The sequence below is a fragment of the Acanthochromis polyacanthus genome, chromosome 17 (genome assembly GCF_021347895.1).
Source record: "Acanthochromis polyacanthus isolate Apoly-LR-REF ecotype Palm Island chromosome 17, KAUST_Apoly_ChrSc, whole genome shotgun sequence".
Taxonomy (NCBI): domain Eukaryota; kingdom Metazoa; phylum Chordata; class Actinopteri; family Pomacentridae; genus Acanthochromis; species Acanthochromis polyacanthus.
Window position 1 is genome coordinate 32,059,672 of NC_067129.1, and position 20,915 is coordinate 32,080,586.

Here is a 20,915-nt window from a genome sequence, read left to right on the forward strand (position 1 = left end):
TAAAGTTTTATCTTCACTTGACTTTAAAAATTAAAAAAGATGTTTCCACCTAGCTTGAACCAGGGACCTGCTTGTATGAGGCAAACGTGATAACTCCATCACTGCAGACATATTGGGTCTTATCTGTCGGAAACGATACAACTGAGCAGCCTTGGTGGAGTACTGCGCTCTGTGAGTGGTTTATTGATGAGGACGTCTTCCCCTGGCTTAAAAATCTGTTCTCCATGTTCCTCATCAGCGTACACAACTCTGGTATGGACTCAACTGCAGCTGGATCTCAACATCTTTGTAAAACCCGCCCCCACTCTACTCCCATTGGCTACTGATATTAGCTTGGTTTAGAGCAAAAGCTGTGTTCCCCTCATTCCATTGGTAGATGAACTCCATTGACAATGTAGTCCTATCTTTTTTTTCTGAGCCAAACGTTGCACGCCGGAAATTCGGCACGGTGCCAGAATACCTTTAAGCTGTGAATAATATATCTGCTGCTGTAGTGCAGTTTATCTATCTAGCTTGGTGTGACAGTAAAAAAACAACATCTGCTGCTGATATGTTTAAGAGTAAGAATCTGGTTGAAAAACACAACTGATTATGTGTCAAAATGTGTCTACATAGAAGTGTGCACTGAACACTGAATAAAGTCTCTGTAGTCTGCTGTCCACAAAACATGCATCACTCAACACAAATTTATTTTTATTGACCCGAATGGCAAAAGTAAAATACAAAACAAGTGAACTTAAATAACTCAAAAGTAAAAGAATTTACAAAAAATATGATTTTTTTTTTCTAGAAAAAGGTAAAAGTAGTGGACAATGCAGTTTATTTCTGGGACCAGACACGATCGTCTCATCAGATCAACCAAGGTTTTCATCCGTCCTCTGGATGTTCTGGAGCATGGCAGTGGTCAGGTCTTGGTGTCTTCTGATCTATTCCAAGAACCGTTCCTCTGACCTCTCCAGACACTGCAGCAGATCCACAGCAGCACTCCGCTTCCCTTTTCCTGTATAAATCACCCAAAACAGAAAAGTTGCTCGTAATCATTTTCTACACATGTGAACAAAATTATTGGTGCCCCTCGGTTAATGAAAGAAAAACCCACAATGGTCACAGAAATTGTTTGAATCTGACAAAAGTAACAATAAATAAAAGTTCTATGAAAGTGAACCAATGAAAATCAGACACTGTTTTGAACCTTTGTTTAACAGAATTATTTAAAAAAAATAAACTCATGAAACAGTCCTAGAAAAGACTGAAAATAGTGTGACCATAGGAACATGTTCAATCGAAGTGTGTCCTCTAATTAGCATCACAGGTGTCTACAAGCTTGTAATCAGTCAGTCAGCCTATTCATAGGGTTACATTAGTCACTGTGCTGTTTGGTGACATGGTTTGTACTACACTAAACATGGACCAGAGGAAGACAAGGAGAGAGTTGTCTCAGGAGATTAGAAAGAAAATGATAGACAAACATGTTAAAGGTAAAGGCTGTAAGAGCATCTCCAAGCAGCTTGATGTTCCTGTGACTACAGCTGCACAAATTATTCAGAAATTTAAGGTCCATGGGACTGTAGCCAACCTCCCTGGACGTGGCTGCAGGAGGAAAACTGATGACAAATGGAAGAGACGGATAATAAGAATGGTAAGAAAAGAGCCCAGAACAACCTCTAAAGACATTAAAGGTGAACTCTAAGGTCCAGGTACATCAGAGTCAGATCTCACTATCAGTCGTTGTTTGAGCCAAAGTGGACTTTATAGGAGACGACCAAGGAGGACACCACTGTTGAAAAGAAATGATAAAAAAGCCCAACTGGAATTTGCCAAACTGCATGTTGACAAACCACAAAGCTTCTGGGAGAATGTCCTTTGGACAGACGAGACAAAACTGGAACTTTTTGGCAAGACACATCAGCTCTATGTTCACAGCCACAAAAATGAAGCACATGAAGAAAAGAACAGTGTCCCTGCTGTGAAACATGGAGGATCTGTTATGTTCTGGGGCTGCTTTACTGTATCTGGAACAGGGTGTCTGAATCTGTGCAGGTTCAATGAAATCTGATGACTATCAAGGTATTCTAGAGAGAAATGTGCTGCCCAGTGTCAGAAAGCTTGGTCTCAGTCGCAGGTCATGGGTCTGTAACAGGATAATGACCCAAAACCCAGAGCTAAAAACAGCCAAGCATGGCTAAAAGGAAAACATTGGACTATTGTGAAGTGGCCTTCTATGAGCCCTGATCTAAATCCTGTAGCCATGGCGTCTGCAGAAGGAAACCTTCAAACCTGAGAGAACTGGAGCAGTCTGTTCATGAGGAGTGGAACAAAATACCTGCTGAGAGGAGCAGAAGTCTCACTGACAGTTACAGAAATGGTTTGATTGCAGTGATTGCCTCAAAAGTTGTGCAACAAAATATTAAATTAAGGGTACCATCATTTTTGTCCAGGACTGTTTCATGAGTTTATTTCATAAAATAATTCTGTTAAACCACGGTTCAACACCAATGTCTGATTTTCATTGGTTCATTTTCATAGAATTTTTATTTATTCTTACTTTTGTCAGATTCAAATGATTTCTGTGACCATTGTGGGTTTTTCTTTCATTAACTGAGGGGTACCAACAGTTTTGTCCATGTGTTGACTAATTTTGAGGTAATTTGGAAAAAAAATGTTTGAGTCACATTGTACAAGTTTTTAGTTATTCTGTACAAGTTCCAAGTCATTTTTGACAAGCTTTTACTATTGTTTTGATAAATTTCGACAAATTTTTCATCATGCTGGACAAGCTTTGACTTGTTTTGGCAAAAAAGATATTTGAATCATTTTATGTAAATTTCAAGTCATTTTAGATCTTTAATTGAGATTCAATTTTGTCCACATTTCATTGAATCTCTATAACAGAGGAAAAGTAGTTGGCAAGTTGACATGAACGGCAGAAAAGAAATGAAATATCACAGTTTTTACCACCAGAGTTGATGTTTTGTCTCTCTGTGCCAGACCTCAGACTGGTTCTTGTTGGGAGGACTGGATCAGGGAAGACCTCCAGTGGAAACATCATACTGGGAAGAGACGCCTTCAGAAAATACTGAAATCACAGAATAATGTGGCTCTGGAGAGCAGAAGGAGTCAAGGTTTAATATAGGGATGAGGTGAGCTCCAGGTGTGTGATCAGCCAGGTGAAAACAGCCAAGGCACACCCTCAGTAAATATGGAAAGAGGTTAATATAAAAAAGGGGGCAGGTGAGAAGAGTTGGGGAAATGCAAAACCAAAAAACAACCGAAACACAAAACTGTGTACATGAACTTTACAAAGATGTTTCACCGTGCTGAATGTATCTTCCAACAACTTGCTCCTCTTGATAACAAGTTGCTCCTGATGACAGACAGCACTTTGTATGGAAGTTCTGTTGCCTTTGATGTGTGAATGAGAAACACATTGTTTTTGGCTTTTAGTACCACTAAGGTAGAAGGCGCTATATATGTACAAACCTTTTATCATTTAAAAACATGAAAACTGTGTTTCTTCTCCTCAGGAAACATTCAGTGCTGTCTGCAGACGAAGAAGGAGCACCTATTGGGGGTATGTTGTCCTTGCAGCGCGTGATCTTGACAGATCTAGACAGCTAGCTAACATTTCAAAAGTCTTCAAATAAACACACAGTGCTTGTTTTTCCTGTACTTTACTTGAGTCTTGGCTGTTGGATCAATATGGCAAAACTGAAACATTGCAGAGGAATTAAATCAATCAATATACAAGCACTGACATATTCATGAAGACAGTAAGTATTACACATGTACTTTAACTGAGTGTAAAGTTTCTACCAACAATTAATCTGCAATATACAGTAAAAGACACAATTTGACGACTTCACAAAACACAACAGAAAACTTCTAATGTGACATTCATGTTTGGTGCTTATGTACACATTTTACTGGCAGACAAATGATCTCCAATTGGGCAGAAGTGTATCGTAAAAACATGATCAACACCATGAATTAGCTCTGTCCATCATGGCTGTCTGTCCCTCAAAGATAGGTTAGCAGAGCAGTGAGAGCGCTCACACTGTCACCACTTCTGAAAACCAAACTAGAAAGAAGAGCGCTCACTCTGACGCTGTTTGAAAACACAAATGAGAATAGCTTGCTTAGATTCTTAGAAGAGTTCAATTGCAAAAACAGATAACTCCGTTTTGATAAACTTTCAGAAAACTTTTTTTAAAATTGTTTACTTAGATAATATCAATCAAACTGAAGTTGAGTGGATTTTACTCAGTAGAAAAATACATGACAAAATAGAGAAAAAATAAATTATTAGTGTTATTATTATTATTATTATCTCAAGTAAACAATAAAAAAAATGAGTTTTCTGAAAACGGAGTTACCTGTTTTTGCAAATGAACTCTTCATTTCAACCTTTTAATCCATGTTTAACTTATTTAACTGATCCACTTACTAATTTGTTCAGTCACAGTTAAAGATGGCACAGGATGTGACCGTCGTCGACACTGCTGGACTCTCAGAAAAACGGAGACGTAAGATCAGGAGATGTATCGACATGTTGGCCCCGGGGCCTCACGCCTTCCTGCTGGTCATCAAGGTGGGGCCCCAAATGGATGAAGAACAAGACACCATGAGGCAGATGGAGGAGATCTTTGGAGAGAACGTCTGGAGCCACACATATGTAGTCCTCACCTACCAACTGGACACCGAGCATCAGGTGGCAGCAGCTAAAGACAAGCTGAAGGAGATCCTGCAGCAGAGAGTGGGAGACAGATACTACGACCTGAACATCAAAGACAGTGACTGGGTTGACTTTTATTTACTAAACGACATGGAAAACATGGTCATTGCAAATAGATGGAGGTTCTGCCCTGTCCAGGACAGAACCTGAAAAAGGAAGATGATAAATGTTCATGGTGTGAAAACAGATTGAAGAAAAATCAGTTTTTATCCACTGATTTACTCCTCCAATGGAATGTTTTTAAATGGAGGTTTTATTCTGTTTTTTCTTTCCATTCATAACAAAATTGCAACAACGCAGCACAAAATAGAAAATCAACAAACACCCATCTGTGGCTCCTCATCCTGTTTCTGGTTTTGTTCATCGATTTCTTTCCGAGATTTAGATCTTTTCTTCTGGCGGTGAGACAGTTTGTTTTTTTTGTTTTTGTTTTTGTTTTTTTGCTTCGACTGCAGTCCTGCAGTTTAAAACTTTCTGCGAGCAAGAAAAAAATTAATACTAAAACACAATTCAAAGCAGTACATAGTCTGACTCTAAATGAAGTGTGAACAACTTTATATTCTTCTTACAAGAAGAACAAACTATAACCCTAAACCAATGAGGAGTTTAAACTGTAATGCAGGCTAAAACAGACCAGCTGCTGCAGTAAAGTCACTAAACTGTGTGAATGTGTATTTAATCTGCTTATCAGTATCTCTGACCTTTGGTAAACAGCAGCTCAGGTGTAGATTTCTGTATTCAAGATTCAGTTTAATTATCATCATTAAAGTTTTATCTCATCTTAAAGTTGTGAATGAAACTAAAGATGCTGTCCTTTTATATGGTTTTAATTGTCCTCTGGGGACAAATAAAGTTTTCTGAATCTGAATCTGAAACACAAATTGTGTCTAGAACAAATAATCAAGACATAAAAATCTAATATTTTCAAGTGATGTGTAATAAATAAACCTTAACCCAGTTTGATTTGATAAATACACAAACATGGTGGGTGGATTGTTATATCAATGACCTGTTTAAATTGTGTTTAGAGTTAAAGTTGTCCATAATTGAGCTGCTTTTAATGACAGCTAGATGTCATCATAGGATCACTCTGCTGAGTTATTATTAGCAGGGCAGAGACAAGATGGGGACAGACTCAACACTGAGCTTCTAAACCAGGATTCAGGAAACCAATAAACCCAAAAATTAACTAGAATTTATTGATATTATTGTTAACAAAACTTTGCATGCAAAAAACCCCCAAATCACACAATTACTGACACTAATACCAACTCCCTGTTAGGGAATAGAACCCCGGTCTTCCATGGGGCAGGTGGAAATACTGTCCACTATACTAATGAGGAAGTTAAAGGATGTCATGTGACCACAATGAGCCAATCACAGCTTCATAACTACAATCCAGCAAATAATTATTGATTATTAGGTCTGTGTGATCAGTAGTGAATTAGGTTTATGATGTACAAAGTTGTACGTATGGACGAAGTTGAAATGTTTTTAGGATATACAGGTTTCACTGACAGGTGTTAGTTTAATTAATAAGAATCTATATTTATTCACGTTTTTGTCTGACAATCAGGACCTTAATCTTTTAACCTCCTTAACCTGTAATTGCACATTCTTGTGTTTACTTTCGTACTCTATTTACTCTACAAATAAAACACTTTAACATTGGTACATTCTTTTCATGGGACATTTTGCAGTTTATATTGTTTTTATTGTGTATTTTTATTTATGGTGGTGGGACTCTTTCTGCTGTAACAACCAAACCACTATGGCAGTGACTAAAGATGTATTTACATATTTCTATTTTGTCTTACAATTACATAAGAAAGGACATATTTTGCTAATTTCATATCACTGGTTAAAAAATTGCGATTTTATTTTTAGTTTGTGGTCAACAGAGTTTGTTTTGAACCATTGTTTTCCATTAATAATCATCACACTGATTCATCTGTTCTTCTTCTTGTTTGCATCTCTGATTAGATGTGAAGCTGCATTTTTTGTCTTATTATTTGTAGTCTGTTCAATGACGATAAAGTTCAACTTCATCTAATTTAATCCAGTCACTTTATTTTCATTGCATCTTATTGTTTTCAATTATATAAATATGGTAATTTCCTGTTCTGAATTTGGATCTGCTTTACATCTATCTCTTTTACTTACTTTTGTAAAATTACCTATTTTGTTTCACACTTCCACTTATATTTGTTCACGTTTGGGCTCAGTGCACTTGATATCTTTGGTTTCGTGTTCCTAAACTTTCTGTGTTTTTAAATGTCTTTCTATATAACCTGGAAAGTCACAGAGAAGAATCAATAAATAAAATATATACATACAGTCAAGGAAAAAATCATTAGACCATCCTTGTTTTCTGAATTTCTTGTTCATTTTAATGCTTGGTACCACTAAAGGTATACTACCTGAAAAATACAATGAACACGACAAAAATGCAGCTGATTCCATCATACTTTATGTCCTCTCATGCTTCAGCTTCATTGTATTCCCAGGGTAAATAAGAGGACATTTCATGTCATAAACAGCACAGCTCATGCAAAGGCCTAGAACGGTTTCAAGCTGTAGAACAACTTCCAAGTTGTCAGCTCTCATATAATGCCTAAAACTGAAGAATTATGTGAAGCCACAAAGGCAGCCATCTTGGTCCTTCTGGAAATTGGCATGAGTGAGAGACAAGTAGTGAAAAAACTGAGGATCTCCAAGACAGCCGTTCATTACATCAAGAAAAAACAAACCCAACATGGTTCTACCAAACTGCTAGCTGGTCACGGCAGGAAATGTCTTTCTACCCACCAGATGGCACTCATCTGTTCCTGTGTCAGGAATTGTTGTCAGACCTCCAGGGACCTTAAAATGAGTGGACACTGTGGAGAAGCGTGACTTGTTTGGCAATGATCGTTCAAAAGCGACTTCTTGAAGCTGGTCTGAAGTCACACAGGGCAGGAAGAAGCTCTTCATCAAGGAAAGGCAGAGGAAAGCCCGGTTACTCTTTGCTGGGATCACAAGGATTGGACTGTTGATGATTGGACTAAGGTTCTCTTCAATGATGACTCCAGTTTTCACTTGATGCCCACTCCAGTCAACTTACTGGTTAGGAGGAAGCCTGGAGAAGCTACAGACCAGTCTGTCTCCCCTACAGTAAAATATGGGGGTGGATCAGTGACCATCTGGGGTAGTTTCAGTCTGGGTGGAACAGGGCAAATGAACCAAGTCATGTACAGGACTACTCTAAAAACAGACTCTTTCCTGCCTCCAATGACTGGATTTTCCAACAAGACAATGTCAGTTGAAGCCTGGATGGAGAACCAGAACATTGGAACCATGCCTTGGCTGCTCAATCACCAGATCTAAATCCAACTGAAAACCTTTAGAAAATAATCAAACGCAAAATCAAAATGAGAACCACAAGCCCAAAAATAAAGCAAATTTGTTTGAATTTGTGCAACAGGAATGAGCTGCTGTCAGAAGCTGGTGGAGAGCATGCCAAGACGCATGGCTGCAGTCATCAGAAACAATGGTTATGCAATCAAATACTAACTCCTGTGTGGATCATGTGACTAAAACAGACAGAAAAGAAAACATGGAATGTCTAAAAGCACTGTTTTTGTCAGTACAATGCCATAGCTATTGATGGAAGAACTGAAGTGATTTTGGTTCTTATCAAGAAAAGCATAGAAAATGTCTGATATCAGCTCTGAAATTAAGCTCCAATGAACTGTTGTTGCTCTCATTATATTTGTCCCTTTCGTTGTACCAGGCATTAAAATGAAGGGAATAATTTGGTTTCCACTAAGGTAGAAGGCGCTCCACTCTTGGGTTCAGTGCCATCCAGATGACAAAGGCCAGAGTAGGGTCCTCCTGTTGCAGCTGTAGGTAGTCACCAGCTTGTCCATGTGTCCCCCCTCCTTTTGTTGCATTATAATCCATGATGATCACTGTTTTTTTTATGCTCCTGGCCACAGATTCTCAAATCCTTGTGCCGTGTACTCATGAGTACCACATTCTTGCCTTTCTTTGGTACATAGGATACCAGGGACGTGTCAGCCGTGTACACAAACTTGGAAGACTTGACAGGTCTGTTCTTTGTTGTCAGCAGTTGTGGTGGGAGCTCACACTTGTTTTTCCCGTATCATTCCCTCCATGATCAGCTTCCTCTTTAGGAGCTCCTGTCCCAGCTTGTGTGAGGTAAAACAATTGTTGGATGTGATGTTGTGTCCACTGAGTCCCTGAGTCATGTCCAGGACAACTCTCATTCCTTGATTTTTCTCAAAGGCTCCTCCATGAGGTTTCCCTGTGTAGACTTGTAAGTTCTAAGCATATGAGGAGGTGGCAGCACAGGCGGCCCAGATCTTTATACTATATTTTGCAGGTTTAGATGGTATATACTGCCTGAAGTGGCAGTGGCCTCTAAATGGCATCATTTAGGGGTTTTAAAACTCAAGATTTTAAAACCAGAGGACTCGGTGCACCCACTTGTCCCACACTGTCCTGATGGCAGCGAGCTTCTCTCTCTGCCGTGAAGCTGGTCTGTCATCAAACCGGATAATGCTGGAAATTATGTGGAAGTTTTCCAGAGATATTGTTGCACGGAAAAATTCTCTGCCAGTTTCTGCATCCCACAAGAATTTCTGTGGATTTCCCTTTGGACCTGAAAACTCCAGCAAGGATAAGAAGCCCAAAGTAAGCTTGTAAATGGGTTTGGTCCATCTCCTTCCACCTCTCTCCAAAAACACGTCTTCATTCTAAATTAGTGCAATCCACAATAATTTTCTGAATGGGATCTGGGATGAAAAGCTCAAAAGACTTGATGTCCTCCACGTGAGTCACTGCCATGTGTATGGGCCTGGTTGCATCCTAATCACATTCGCAGTCATGCGGGGTGACTCTTTTGAGCAAGACCATTAAATTTCACCACTTTTTGACATCCACATTTCTTCACTGCTGCTGCTGGACTGGTCCTGTGGCTTGTCTTTAGAGCTAGCTGATGCTCACTCTCATTTTCTTCTTCAGAGTCACTGTCAGACTCTGAATTTTCAGAAATGTGATCCTCATTTTCTGAAACCTCTTCCTCTACATCATCAAAAGCTTCCCTTTCTTCCATTATCCATTCCAAGGCCCTCTGAAGAGAGAATCTTCTGGCCATCTTGATTAGTTTTGATAAGGAACCACACTGTGAAGCTGTATTTATTGTGTCCCACCAACAATTTGCAGCTGGGATGGAGAGCAGGTGTTGGTGCTTGAATTTTGTAGCAATGCTGCAAAACTGTGCAGGAATGACAGGGCAGACACAAACACCAGGCCCAGACAGGAGGACAGAGTGCAGGTGCACAGGACCTAAAATTTCCACATTTTTATTGCCCCTGAGTTCAGTGGAGCCAAGCATCCTGTATGTAATAAATGTGTAGGAGATGTACAGTGTGTGTGGTCATTGATGTGTTGTGATATGTTCTTCACAGAAAATGAGCCAAGGCCAATGAATCTGAGTTGGAACAAATAATTAATCGTTCATTTTTCTTTGCTAGAAAAATGAAAAGATGTCCCACAGACCAGAATGCCATGCAAGGGTTAATACAGTTTAGTCAGTTTTATAAATATTTTCATTAACAGGAGTTAACTCAAGTATGTTAAACTTATGTAGCACCTTTCATATATATAAAATCTGTTTTGTAACAATAAAAGGATAAAAACCAAAGACAATGATAAAATGTGATAAATTGTTAAACAGGAAGAGCTAAAGAACAGTGGATCAAACAACTAAAATAAAGCAGGTATGGGTCAACTAAAAACCTGTCATTAAAATTTTTTCTGCTTCCTCTTACAAACTCAATTTAATTCAGAATCTACATTTATCGACATTTTTCAGAACGTTAGTCTCTTAACCTCCTTAGTTTGTGTTTGGTTTTGCATGAGAGCTCAGGAAAAGAGAACGAGAAGCAGATGCAGTATTAATGATTTATTTACAACAAACTCAAACAGAAGTACAAATCCCAGCTATCGACCCACAGAAACTAAACTGGGGACCTAAGGAAACTAAGCTGGGGAAAACTACACTGCCCCTAGAGGTTGGCAGACTAAACTAAGGTAAACATACTGCAGGTAACACCTGGAAGGAATGCAAGATGGAAAAACCCACTAGGACACAATAATAAAACTAAGGTGCATTTCAAAAAGTTCAGCTACATTAACTAGGGAAACTCTCAAATAGGATACAACAATACAGGAAATACTGAAAGTAACAAAGAGCTACAGTACCACAAGATAACTCTCACCTGGAACAAAGGGGTCACTAAGCTATGACGACTATAAGAACAAAAAGGCTAACTAATTCTGAGACTAAAGCTAAGCTAAGGCTACAGAAATACGGTGACTAAAAAGCAAACAGTAGTCTATAAACAAAATTCAAGCTAAGGGCAATAATCCTCTGTAGGCTAAAAACACAAGAAAACCTGACCTGTGACTGCTCTGACTGAGGCACTGCTACTGTGACATTTACTGGGGTAAACTGGGAGCTGAAGGCTTGGCTGTCTGGGGGCTGAAGGCAGAGGCTACAATGACAGGAGAAGGAATAAGGGGCTTGGGTTATGTGGAGATGGCAGAGATGAACCAGGCAATGTGTCCAGAGGGAAATGGATTTGGGCTGAAGATGAAGCCGAAGAGTCAGACCAGACAGTAGCAGGTGGAGTCCAAAACTGAGGAAGAGCAGAAACTGGGTTACTGAGGTTCAGTCAGGAGTTAAGGTTGTAGAATCTTTATCAGAGAACTGACAGTGGAAGTTCACAATCCGTCATCTGAGAGGTGAACAGTGTTGCCAACTTAGTGACTTTCTCACTAAATCTACCGACTTTTCAAAGCTCCTAGCGACTTTTTTTTGTCAAAAGCGACTAGCGACAAATCTAGCGACTTTTTCTGCTGTTTTGGAGACTCTGACAGGAAAACACGGCTCATTCTGCAGTTACTGTTTTCAACAAGCAGCAGGTGCTGCTGTGAGCTTCTCCCCCTCCCAAAGCACAGGCTGTCAGTCCAGTAACCCGCAGCAGACCCAGTGAGGGGAGGGGGAGACCCACATCACTCCACGGCCAGGTGGCAGATGAATCGCGCATGCACAAAGTCACTTGTCGTTCAGTATAGCCTTCTTTAACCCTTGCCTCAGGTTAAATCAGGACCAGCTCTCCGTTTAAAGGGTTAGATTCTATCTGCCTATTAGTATTCCACCTAACAGGTTTCAGCAGAATAATTAAGCTGGTGTCGAGGAATACTCACCTAGGTCCTAACTGTCTTCTTCCAAACGTCTTACCCCTCTTACTCCAATAAATACTCTCTTACTAAGCAGCCCACCTAAGTAGTAGAATTGATTTATTGACCACGTTTGTTAACGACAGCTTTCCTCTTAAAACTGTGGCACTTGTTGATATTCCTAGGTTCGTTTTAGAGGTTTGGATAACTAACCCCAGGGGTAATGTTTAAATAACTAGTTGGATTAAAGTAACCTTTAAGAACCATTAGATTTAATGCACACAATCAACTTAACTTTTTACCACTATGCAGAATAGGTGAATCATAATCATTTCATTAGACTTCTCTTTAAATGCAATATAGCGTTTTATTAAGCAATTATTAGCAGGGGCACAGCATTAATTCATGATTAAACAATTTAATTATTTCTGATTATAAATTATACTAAAGTAACTAAATTGAGCGTACCTAAGAATCTTCTCTAATTAGTAAATTTAGGAGAGAGAGCGGACAGCCAGGCCTTAGCTGCCACGCCCGGTCTTGACCTGCGTCTAGTTGAACTCCTCCGTGGACCAGCAGACTCGGTACGAAGTCTTCTTTGTGGGCAGAGGGTGTTCTTCATAGGCAGGGGGAGTGGAGAGGTCCCGAAAGCCAATCGTTGGTCTGGCAGTTATCTTTAGTAGCAGCTGGAACACAAGTGCGGGCGTCTCAGCTGTCTTCTCAGTCGGATGGTGGTGGTGGAAAGCCCCCGTCTCATCAGGCTGCGGTGGGTCACTGGGTCCTCCAGCCCCTGGAGTGGAGCAGCCCTCTGCTGCTTCCTCCTGTGCCTCTCTGGATGCCATGGGTGCTTGCCTCTCTTCATCTCTTTGGACAACTGCAGACCTCTCAGGACTCTCTGTCTGGCAGAGTGTGGTCTTCGCTTGTTGAACAAAGTCAGAAAAAGACTTTGCCTCCAACGATGTTCTCAGCGAACTCTGGAGCCTAAGTCCCGCGTTGTCTTCACGTCTCTTGGGCAAAAGGGTCCGGTGTCGACTCTTCAGAACTTTGGCGATGCTCCCCGGCAGCTCCGGCGAGCAGCATCTCTCCCCTCCGGGGGAGAACTCCCAATTCAGTGTCTGTGTCTCTGGGTTTTATACCCTAGCTCGACTTCAGCTTAGCACATACACATTTTCACACACAATTCTAACTAATAGGTACGCCCAGGTAATTAATTCATAGGTTTAAGACACAACCTTCTTCCTATCACGCATACATCATTCTTTCCATCTTTTCTGTTAACACATCCACTTGTTACACACACTTCAGTTGTCATGACAATGTAGGCCTGAGCCCATCCTGTCATCCTGTGGAAACTCCAAGTTCCTCATTTCTGAGGAGACTTCTGCTTTTCCCATCCTGTCTGCATACAGCTCAGAACAGCACAGATTACTTCCATTCAAAACTCACTTAGTTACACTGAATCACTTCTTTAAATCATTTTTCTTAGCATGATCAAATAACTTATTTTAAATCATTCTCTTCTATAGCAATTATCATTTCCAGAATATATATCAGCCTATTAAAATCATTCTTGCATCAAGCATAAGCATAATCATGTGGTTAACTTATATAGTTTCTCATTTTAACTTTTCATTGGTTTGCTTAAAGCTTTTATTTAGGTGGTGGTTGCTCCTGGGATCTCAAATAACTAGGCCCCACTTGACACACTACAGATCCCATACAGACTTACGGAGCGGGATATAAATGAAAATGTTTCTTCACTGTCATGCTAAAATAAACCACAGCATTTAGCCTCGAGTACAAAAACATATTTTGGGTGTTTTATATTCACTTTTTGGTCTCTTCCTCAACGTTATTCCTCTCTCCTACAATGTTGATTACAATTACATGCAAATTAGGCAATGACATCATTGAGCAACTTTTAGGATAGCCAACAGCAACTTTCCTGACTGAGGAGTTGGCAACAGTGTGAATAGAGTCTGGTTATATTGTGAGGAGAAATGGGCTGATTGACACTGGTGCACCTGCTCCTGTTTCTGCTGATTAGCTGCAGAGGATTGCCTTCACCTGTCGCCGCAACACACAGCACACCTAAAAAGGAAGCTAATACACAGGGAAGGAGGGGCCCTATCTAGAGCCTGCAGAGGCAGGCCTAACAGTTTATAATTGCACACTTTTTTGTTTACTCTTGCACACTATTTACCCTACACATAAATCACTTTAACATTGGTAAATTCTTTGCATGGGACAATTTGCAATTTATATTTTCCTTATTGTGCATTTTTACTCATGGTGAGACTCTGTCTGCTGTAACAACCAAAGTCCTTCCTATGGCACTGAATACAGATGCACAAATAACCAACTAAACTGGTTGCACCTCAATTTGTTGTGGGCTAGCTAATGCTAGCATGTTCAGGCTAGCTAATGCTAGCGTTACAAGCTCATTCTAATTACTACTTCCAATTTTTCTACAGCTTGCAGTGACTGTGGCTCAGCTGGCAGAGTGGTTACCCTCAAATCATAAGATCATGGCATCTGTACCAACTTTTCAAGATTTAACTGTACAAGCTGCAGATACGAAATTCATACGAATCATGGCTCCAAAACTAAATGTGAATCATGCTAAGAAGATGTGTGCTATGAATTCTTGTGCTGTTGTGTGTAATTGTTGATTTTCTATTGTTTTTTTTAAAATGTGAGAACAAATGAAACTTTAATTAAATAAACTTGACTTTAACATTTTACTGCTCTGACATTCATGCACCGACAGACTCCATTTAAGGCTTAAAATACTCCCAAGGCTTTGATATTTTAATTTATGACTTTACATTGGGTATAAATGCTTAATTTAAATATTTGTAACTGAATTACCAATGTAAGCACACTTATAGTTTAAACAGAATATGAAGGCTGTCATCATCTATAGTGTGTCTGGTTATAGCCCGGTCAGTAGACTCTGAAATGTTCTTTTAGGATGCAAGTAATTCGATTTCGGACACGTACAAAAGTACTGTTCAAAGGGCATTTTAACAGGACTGTGTGGTATTTGTGCTTAATGAGTTCCTTTACAGTGTTGACTTCATACTAACAATCTTTGTCAGTCACAAAATGTGCAAAGTGTGTGTTTTTTGTCTACACGAATATCAATTTTTTTCAAGGGGAGTTAATTGCTGTTTTTCATTTGTTTGACTTGTCATCTTAAGTTGTGTCAATCCCTAAGACAGATCAGACCATTAAATAATGCTGTGGCAGACATTTGTGTTCTTTGATTGCCCTCGAGTGATACTTCAACTTAACAGCAGAAAGATGGATGTGGAGAACCCAGAACTCGATCAAACATGCTGAGTTTCTGGTGGTTGTGGTACCAAGAGACACAAATCAACCATAGACACACAATGAGTGCTAAAGACAAGCTGTAGATTACCCTGTAACATCCTAGTCCATATTTGGGATAAGAAAATGGAAATATATCCAAATTACAAAAACAGTTCTTACTTATATTGGGATTATTACTTTTTATGTATTGCCTATTATAACTCAATGGGATGACTATAAATAACAGATAACTACAAAATAACCACAAAGAGAAACAGAATTACTACCAAGAGACACAAAACAACCACAAATAAAAGCAAAATTACCACAAATGGACACAAATAAGTACAAAGAAAGAAAACAACTGAAGGCAACTGAACTGTCATGTGGCCAGCAAAACATAAACGTGTTGTACTGTGAAATCAGGAACATCTTTGTTGTATTAAAGTGTTTAGAAGAATCCCACTTTACACACAATCGATCTGTTGTGTGTGTTTTCACTTTAAGTTTCACTTTTGTTTCCAGAGGCGCCTGAACTTTGAAATTTGTTCTACAGGTCGCGGTTTGAATTACACATGCATAAAAGATAAGACTTTCCTCTCCACAGCAGCAGAGCGTCAGTACATGTTCCTCACAGCAGATACTTTATATTTGTATTTTTGATCAACATCCTCATCTAAACATGCCAATGGAGACACGGAGAAACAGGAGAGGATATGAAGAACATTTCGTCAGTGGTCGACACTTAAACCTGAATGATTTGAAGCAGGAAGCTCGACATTTGAGAAACCAGTACCTCTGCAACAACATCGTCCCAAACTCACCAAAGCCGGAGCTCCATGTGACTCGTCTGAAACACGACACAGATCAAGACGGGTTGAGTGGCATCAGGAAGGACGAAGGCTTCAGAGTTCCATACGGAGGCTCAGATGATCCACATGCAGGCGTCCTGTTGTGGTGGAGTCTGGCTGTGGGCCATGAGGAGGTGAAGTCAGCTGAGACGAGGCTCCTGCAACAGAAATTCAGAAACGTCACAGAGGATGAGGTCGCCATGCATCCCAGCTTCCTCTATAAGTTTACCAGCTCTCCAGCATTCTCAGAGGAGTCCAGACTGGGTTCATACCGCTTCACCTTCAACCTGAAGGACGTACTGGAGGCCTACAGCCTGCAGGTAGGAACTCTGGAAAATCCTTTCTAATACACAGTGGTGAACAAAAGTTTCTGTACACTTGTAAATAATGTTTATATAATGCCAATCTAGAGTTTTCAATGACTCCTATAAGTCTGAATTTTCCATGATTGAATCAATAACACATGCGTCTTTATCACAAAAACAAAGTTTACATTTCAGTTCTTTCATAGATTTATTAAATACCTGCTGTCTATGACAAAATCTGCTGGGTCAAAAACACATACAGCAACTGGAATGATCAAATTAGTCAAATTTTCTTAGTGTAGTCTGAAGTTTTTCTGAGTGATTGGTGGTGAACTGGTGACTCCTCTGAGCCAAATTTAAATAGAACCCACTTGATCCACTGGTTAGACTCAGATACAGAAACTACAGTGGGAAAGTCTGAGGAGCTCACCAAACAAAGCAAATAAAATTTCTGTTTGTATATTTTTGACCAAACAGATTTTGGCATATTTCCCAAAAACCTTCAATAAATCTATAAAAGAACCAAAATACGTGATTGTATTTTCTGTTTGTTTGTTTTTGTGACAAAAGTGCATGTGTTTCAATGGTTCCATCATAGAAAATCCAGTTATAGGAGTCACTGGAAAATCTAGACTGCCATGATACATTTGGTCTGATGGTAACTTTTGCTCATGACTGTATCTACAAGTTCAGTTCTTCATATAATGTCAGCTGTCCTGCGGTGAGTAATAAGCTGCCATCAGAGGTGATGATCTGTGTTTTGTTGGTACATTTACAGACTCTGATGAATGAATCCTTCTTGTACAGTCAGGTGTTAGTCCTCCAGTAAAACTTCTGTTGTTGTTTCAGTTTTGCTCTGGAGATCAGCCGGTCATGAGGGTCTATGAAACTGTCCTGCACAAACAGGAAGTGCAGCATACTGTGTTGGTCCACAGTCCAGACAATCAGGAGCTCTTCTCTAACTATTATCCTCTGCTGGTTGATGACCCCCACGCCGTCTGTGTTTACAAAGACGGCTACTTCATCTGGAGGCCGTATGCCATGAGTGATGAACACAGGTAAGACCTACAAAGAGATAAATGTAACGGGCTCAGCTGAAGTAACTGAAACCATCCATCCATCATCTATACACCACTTAATCCTCATCAGGGTTGCAGAGGGCTGGAGCCTATCCCAGCTGACTCGGGCGAAGGCAGGGGACACCCTGGACAGGTCACCAGTCTGTCACAGGGCTACATATACAGACAAACAATCACACTCGCATTCACACCTACGGACAATTTAGAGTAACCAATTAACCTCAGCATATTTTTGGACTGTGGGAGGAAGCCGGAGTGCCCGGAGAAAACCCATGCATGCACAGGGAGAACATGCAAACTCCATGCAGAAAGATCCTGGGAATATGACCGGGGATCTTTTAGCTGCAAGGCGAAAGTGCTAACCATCACGCCACTGTGCAGCCCGAGCCGAAACCAGAACATGAATAATAGGAGAATCTATCGACATTATGAAAGCTGTCGTCACTTGAGTTGTTGTAGTTGATGATAATATTTCTGTTTGTTGCTGTGTGACATTCCTGTCAGGTATGAACTGGTGGAGAGACCGGGAGAAAACCAGATGTATGCTCAGGAGTGTAACAAAAAACGGTTTAATATTTGGGATCATGTCACCATCGCTCTGCATGTGGGCAAACAGGTATCTTCACTGCTTATTCTCTGGAAACTGCTGAAGTCTTTAATGCACCCACAGTTGTTAAAAAAAAAAGTCCCTTTTTTGTGCAACCTCTGTTTTGTCCAGTACATCAGAAAGCATCTTTAAAAAGAAAAGTTAATTTGAATCATGGAATCACGCACTATTGAGTAACTTTATATTGAAGTTACAGCTTGTATTAACAATTTCAACTAGTCTCATTTTATAAACATGAAAAATTTAGCTTGTCTTGTCATTCTGCTGTATTTATTTTTCAGGTGCTGAAGTTCGATGCTGATCAACTGAGAAAGAACCTCAAGTTCTGCCACCAGGGTGAACCAGCTATCGGGACTTTTGATAGTTTCGAGGAGGCTAAAAACCAAGTTAACGATCTGTGGCCACTGGAGGAGGAGTGTTCACTAAAGCAGCGTTTCACAGGTATTACAGCTGAAACTCACTGAGCTGAACTGACTTCACAATCACCAGCTTTTCTTTGATCATTCTGGATGAAAACTTGATTCTATTGACTGTATGAACCTGTTTACCCCGAAAAACACGAACACCTGGGAAGATTTGAAAACGGCAAAAATGACAGAAAAGTCCAAGAAACTACAGTTCGGCTGTGTTTGGACTTTTTTATTGTAAAGTAAGAAGCTGTTGCTGCAGTGTTGGCTTCTTAAAATGATTTACACAGTTTACGTTGAAACGATGAACAAGTACAAGCAAAAACAGACAAAAATGTGGAAAAAATGGGATTTCCTGTGGCCAAAAATATCATCATTAATTCGTCAAAGCGAAAACCAACTTAGTATTTTGAAGTTTGGAATTTTTTTCAGTGTGCTGGATCAGCATATATCTACAGCGAGTAACCATGACAACAGAGATGTAGATGTCAACAAGTTAACAGCTCATTCATTTGTAAAATTACAAAAACATGGCTGAGCAGCTTACTAATCTGAAAGACGCTGTTAAATTATATTCATTATTTGTCAACTACATGCACAATAATTTTATTACTACATTATTTACAATCATTCTGAACAATATTAAAGTCATTTTAGCTTTTTTAAAATAGGTTTTTGAGTTTTTTAAATTAATGTAAGGACAATCTTGAAGTCATTATTGACCGATTTTGAGACATTTCGGGGGAAAAAATTGAATCACGCACAAGTCATTCTGTACAACTTTCATGTTCTTAAAAACACCAGATGATTCTGATGCACCTGTACACATCATCAGTAATGTAACCTGGGGTCATAGGGTGTTTCGGGTCTTTCAACATTAGACACCCTCGCCCAGGCGACCCAGCTGCGGTTGATCAAGTCACAGCTTGTGTACAGGTAGCATTTGCTTCCCCCCATGGCTCTCCTCTCTGGATCCTGAGCCATCTTGACGCTTTCTCCGCTGCTTCGGTGATGTTCACGTCATTTTAGCCAAATATTTTAATACTTTTTGACATTTTTGGAGTAATCTTGGGCAAGTTTTTAGTCATGTGGGACAAACTTTGACTTATTTTGGCAAAATAAATTTCAATCATTTTGGGCAAATTTCAAATAATTTTGGAGCTTAAATTGAGATTCAGTTTTGTCTTCATTTCCTTTAATTTCTAAAACAGAGGCAAAGTAGTTGGAAAAGTTAACATGAACAGCAGAAAAGAAATGAAAATATCACATTTTTTACCACCAGAGTTGATGTTTTGTCTCTCTGTGCCAGACCTCAGACTGGTTCTTGTTGGGAGGACTGGATCAGGGAAGAGCTCCAGTGGAAACAACATACTGGCAAGAGACGCCTTCAGTACTGGCGGTGCTGCTGCAGGTAACACTGGATGTTTACTCCATGTGGAGCCACCTTTTGTCCAGGATTGGTAATGCCTTTGTGCGCTTGGAAAAATTGTTGATTCTACATTTCAGAGAAGTTAAACTTGAAGTTTCATCATTTATAATTTACACCAGGGGTCACTAACTGCTGGACCGAGGTCCAGAAGCGGATCCAGACGCCATCTTATATGGACCCGAACCTATAATCAGTCAATTCTAATGTGATAATAAATTTGATGGGTCACTTCTATTTTACCAGTGCAGCTTTTCCAGTGTTTGCTGCTTTGGTTATCAGCTCAGGAAACACACAGACTAGTTACGTACCAGTTCAGCCACCCCACATGACACTACTCAGCCAATGAAGACTCTGGTGCTAAACATCGCAGCTCTGCCTTCAGAAAACAGTTGAGAGGAGAGCAACAGAGAGAAGGATGGACAAAAAGAAAAATATATAAATCAACACCGAGAGAAAAACATGCTGACCATGTTTGGCTCAACATACAGCTGTGAGGCAGCTTTTCAACTATAATACTATTACAACTATAACTAAAGAGCACCAAATGTGTTTGAGAACGACCCTGACACCATTCAGGCCACAATTCAAAATACTGCAGGGCAAACTACAGCTCAGTTCTCCCATTAAGCAGCAGGGGTAGAAGACAGGGTAAAAATGTTAAAGTGTTCAATTGTTTAATTTGTTTGTAGACTGAGGTACTATTAAAGATGTATTTAAGTTGGTTCAGGTTGTTCAGTCATTATTTTTGTCAAGTTCTGCACTTTATTCTAAGATGTACAGTTATATCAAAATGTATTTATTAATAAATGTTGTCAAAATGTTTTTGAACCATACTGAATTTAATTGATTTGACGGTCAGTTATTGATTACATGCAGACGCTAATAAAACTATTAGGTTACATCAACATATATGACAGGAAATTAACTTTTGGGACATGGTGT

General features: G+C 39.7%; 3 protein-coding genes and 2 long non-coding RNA genes across 6 annotated transcripts in view; 3 read left to right on the forward strand and 2 right to left on the reverse strand.

The window, feature by feature from the left end:
• LOC110972118 (GTPase IMAP family member 8-like) overlaps positions 1-20,915 on the forward strand; it is a 323,852-nt gene that overhangs the window by 142,806 nt on the left and 160,131 nt on the right. The window lies entirely within an intron of this gene.
• The window catches only part of LOC110972346 (uncharacterized), a 185,039-nt gene that overhangs the window by 110,153 nt on the left and 53,971 nt on the right, over positions 1-20,915 (forward strand). The gene's annotated exons all lie outside the window — the stretch shown is intronic.
• Positions 1-20,915, forward strand: part of LOC127530457 (uncharacterized) — a 105,189-nt gene that overhangs the window by 73,020 nt on the left and 11,254 nt on the right. The window lies entirely within an intron of this gene.
• The window catches only part of LOC127530463 (uncharacterized), a 31,590-nt gene continuing 11,351 nt past the window's right edge, over positions 677-20,915 (reverse strand). The window contains exons 2-3 of one of the 2 annotated variants that reach the window (XR_007937033.1): positions 2,956-2,990; positions 677-1,000 (exon numbers count right to left, since the gene is read on the reverse strand). This is a non-coding gene — a long non-coding RNA (uncharacterized LOC127530463). Of the gene's footprint in view, positions 1,001-2,955; positions 2,991-19,820; positions 19,856-20,915 lie in introns of both variants that reach the window. The other variant, XR_007937032.1, reaches the window with a different exon arrangement.
• Positions 10,688-16,460, reverse strand: LOC127530464 (uncharacterized). The gene is made up of 2 exons (XR_007937034.1): positions 16,120-16,460; positions 10,688-11,436 (listed from the first exon to the last, which is right to left on the reverse strand). It is a non-coding gene; the product is annotated as an uncharacterized LOC127530464 (long non-coding RNA).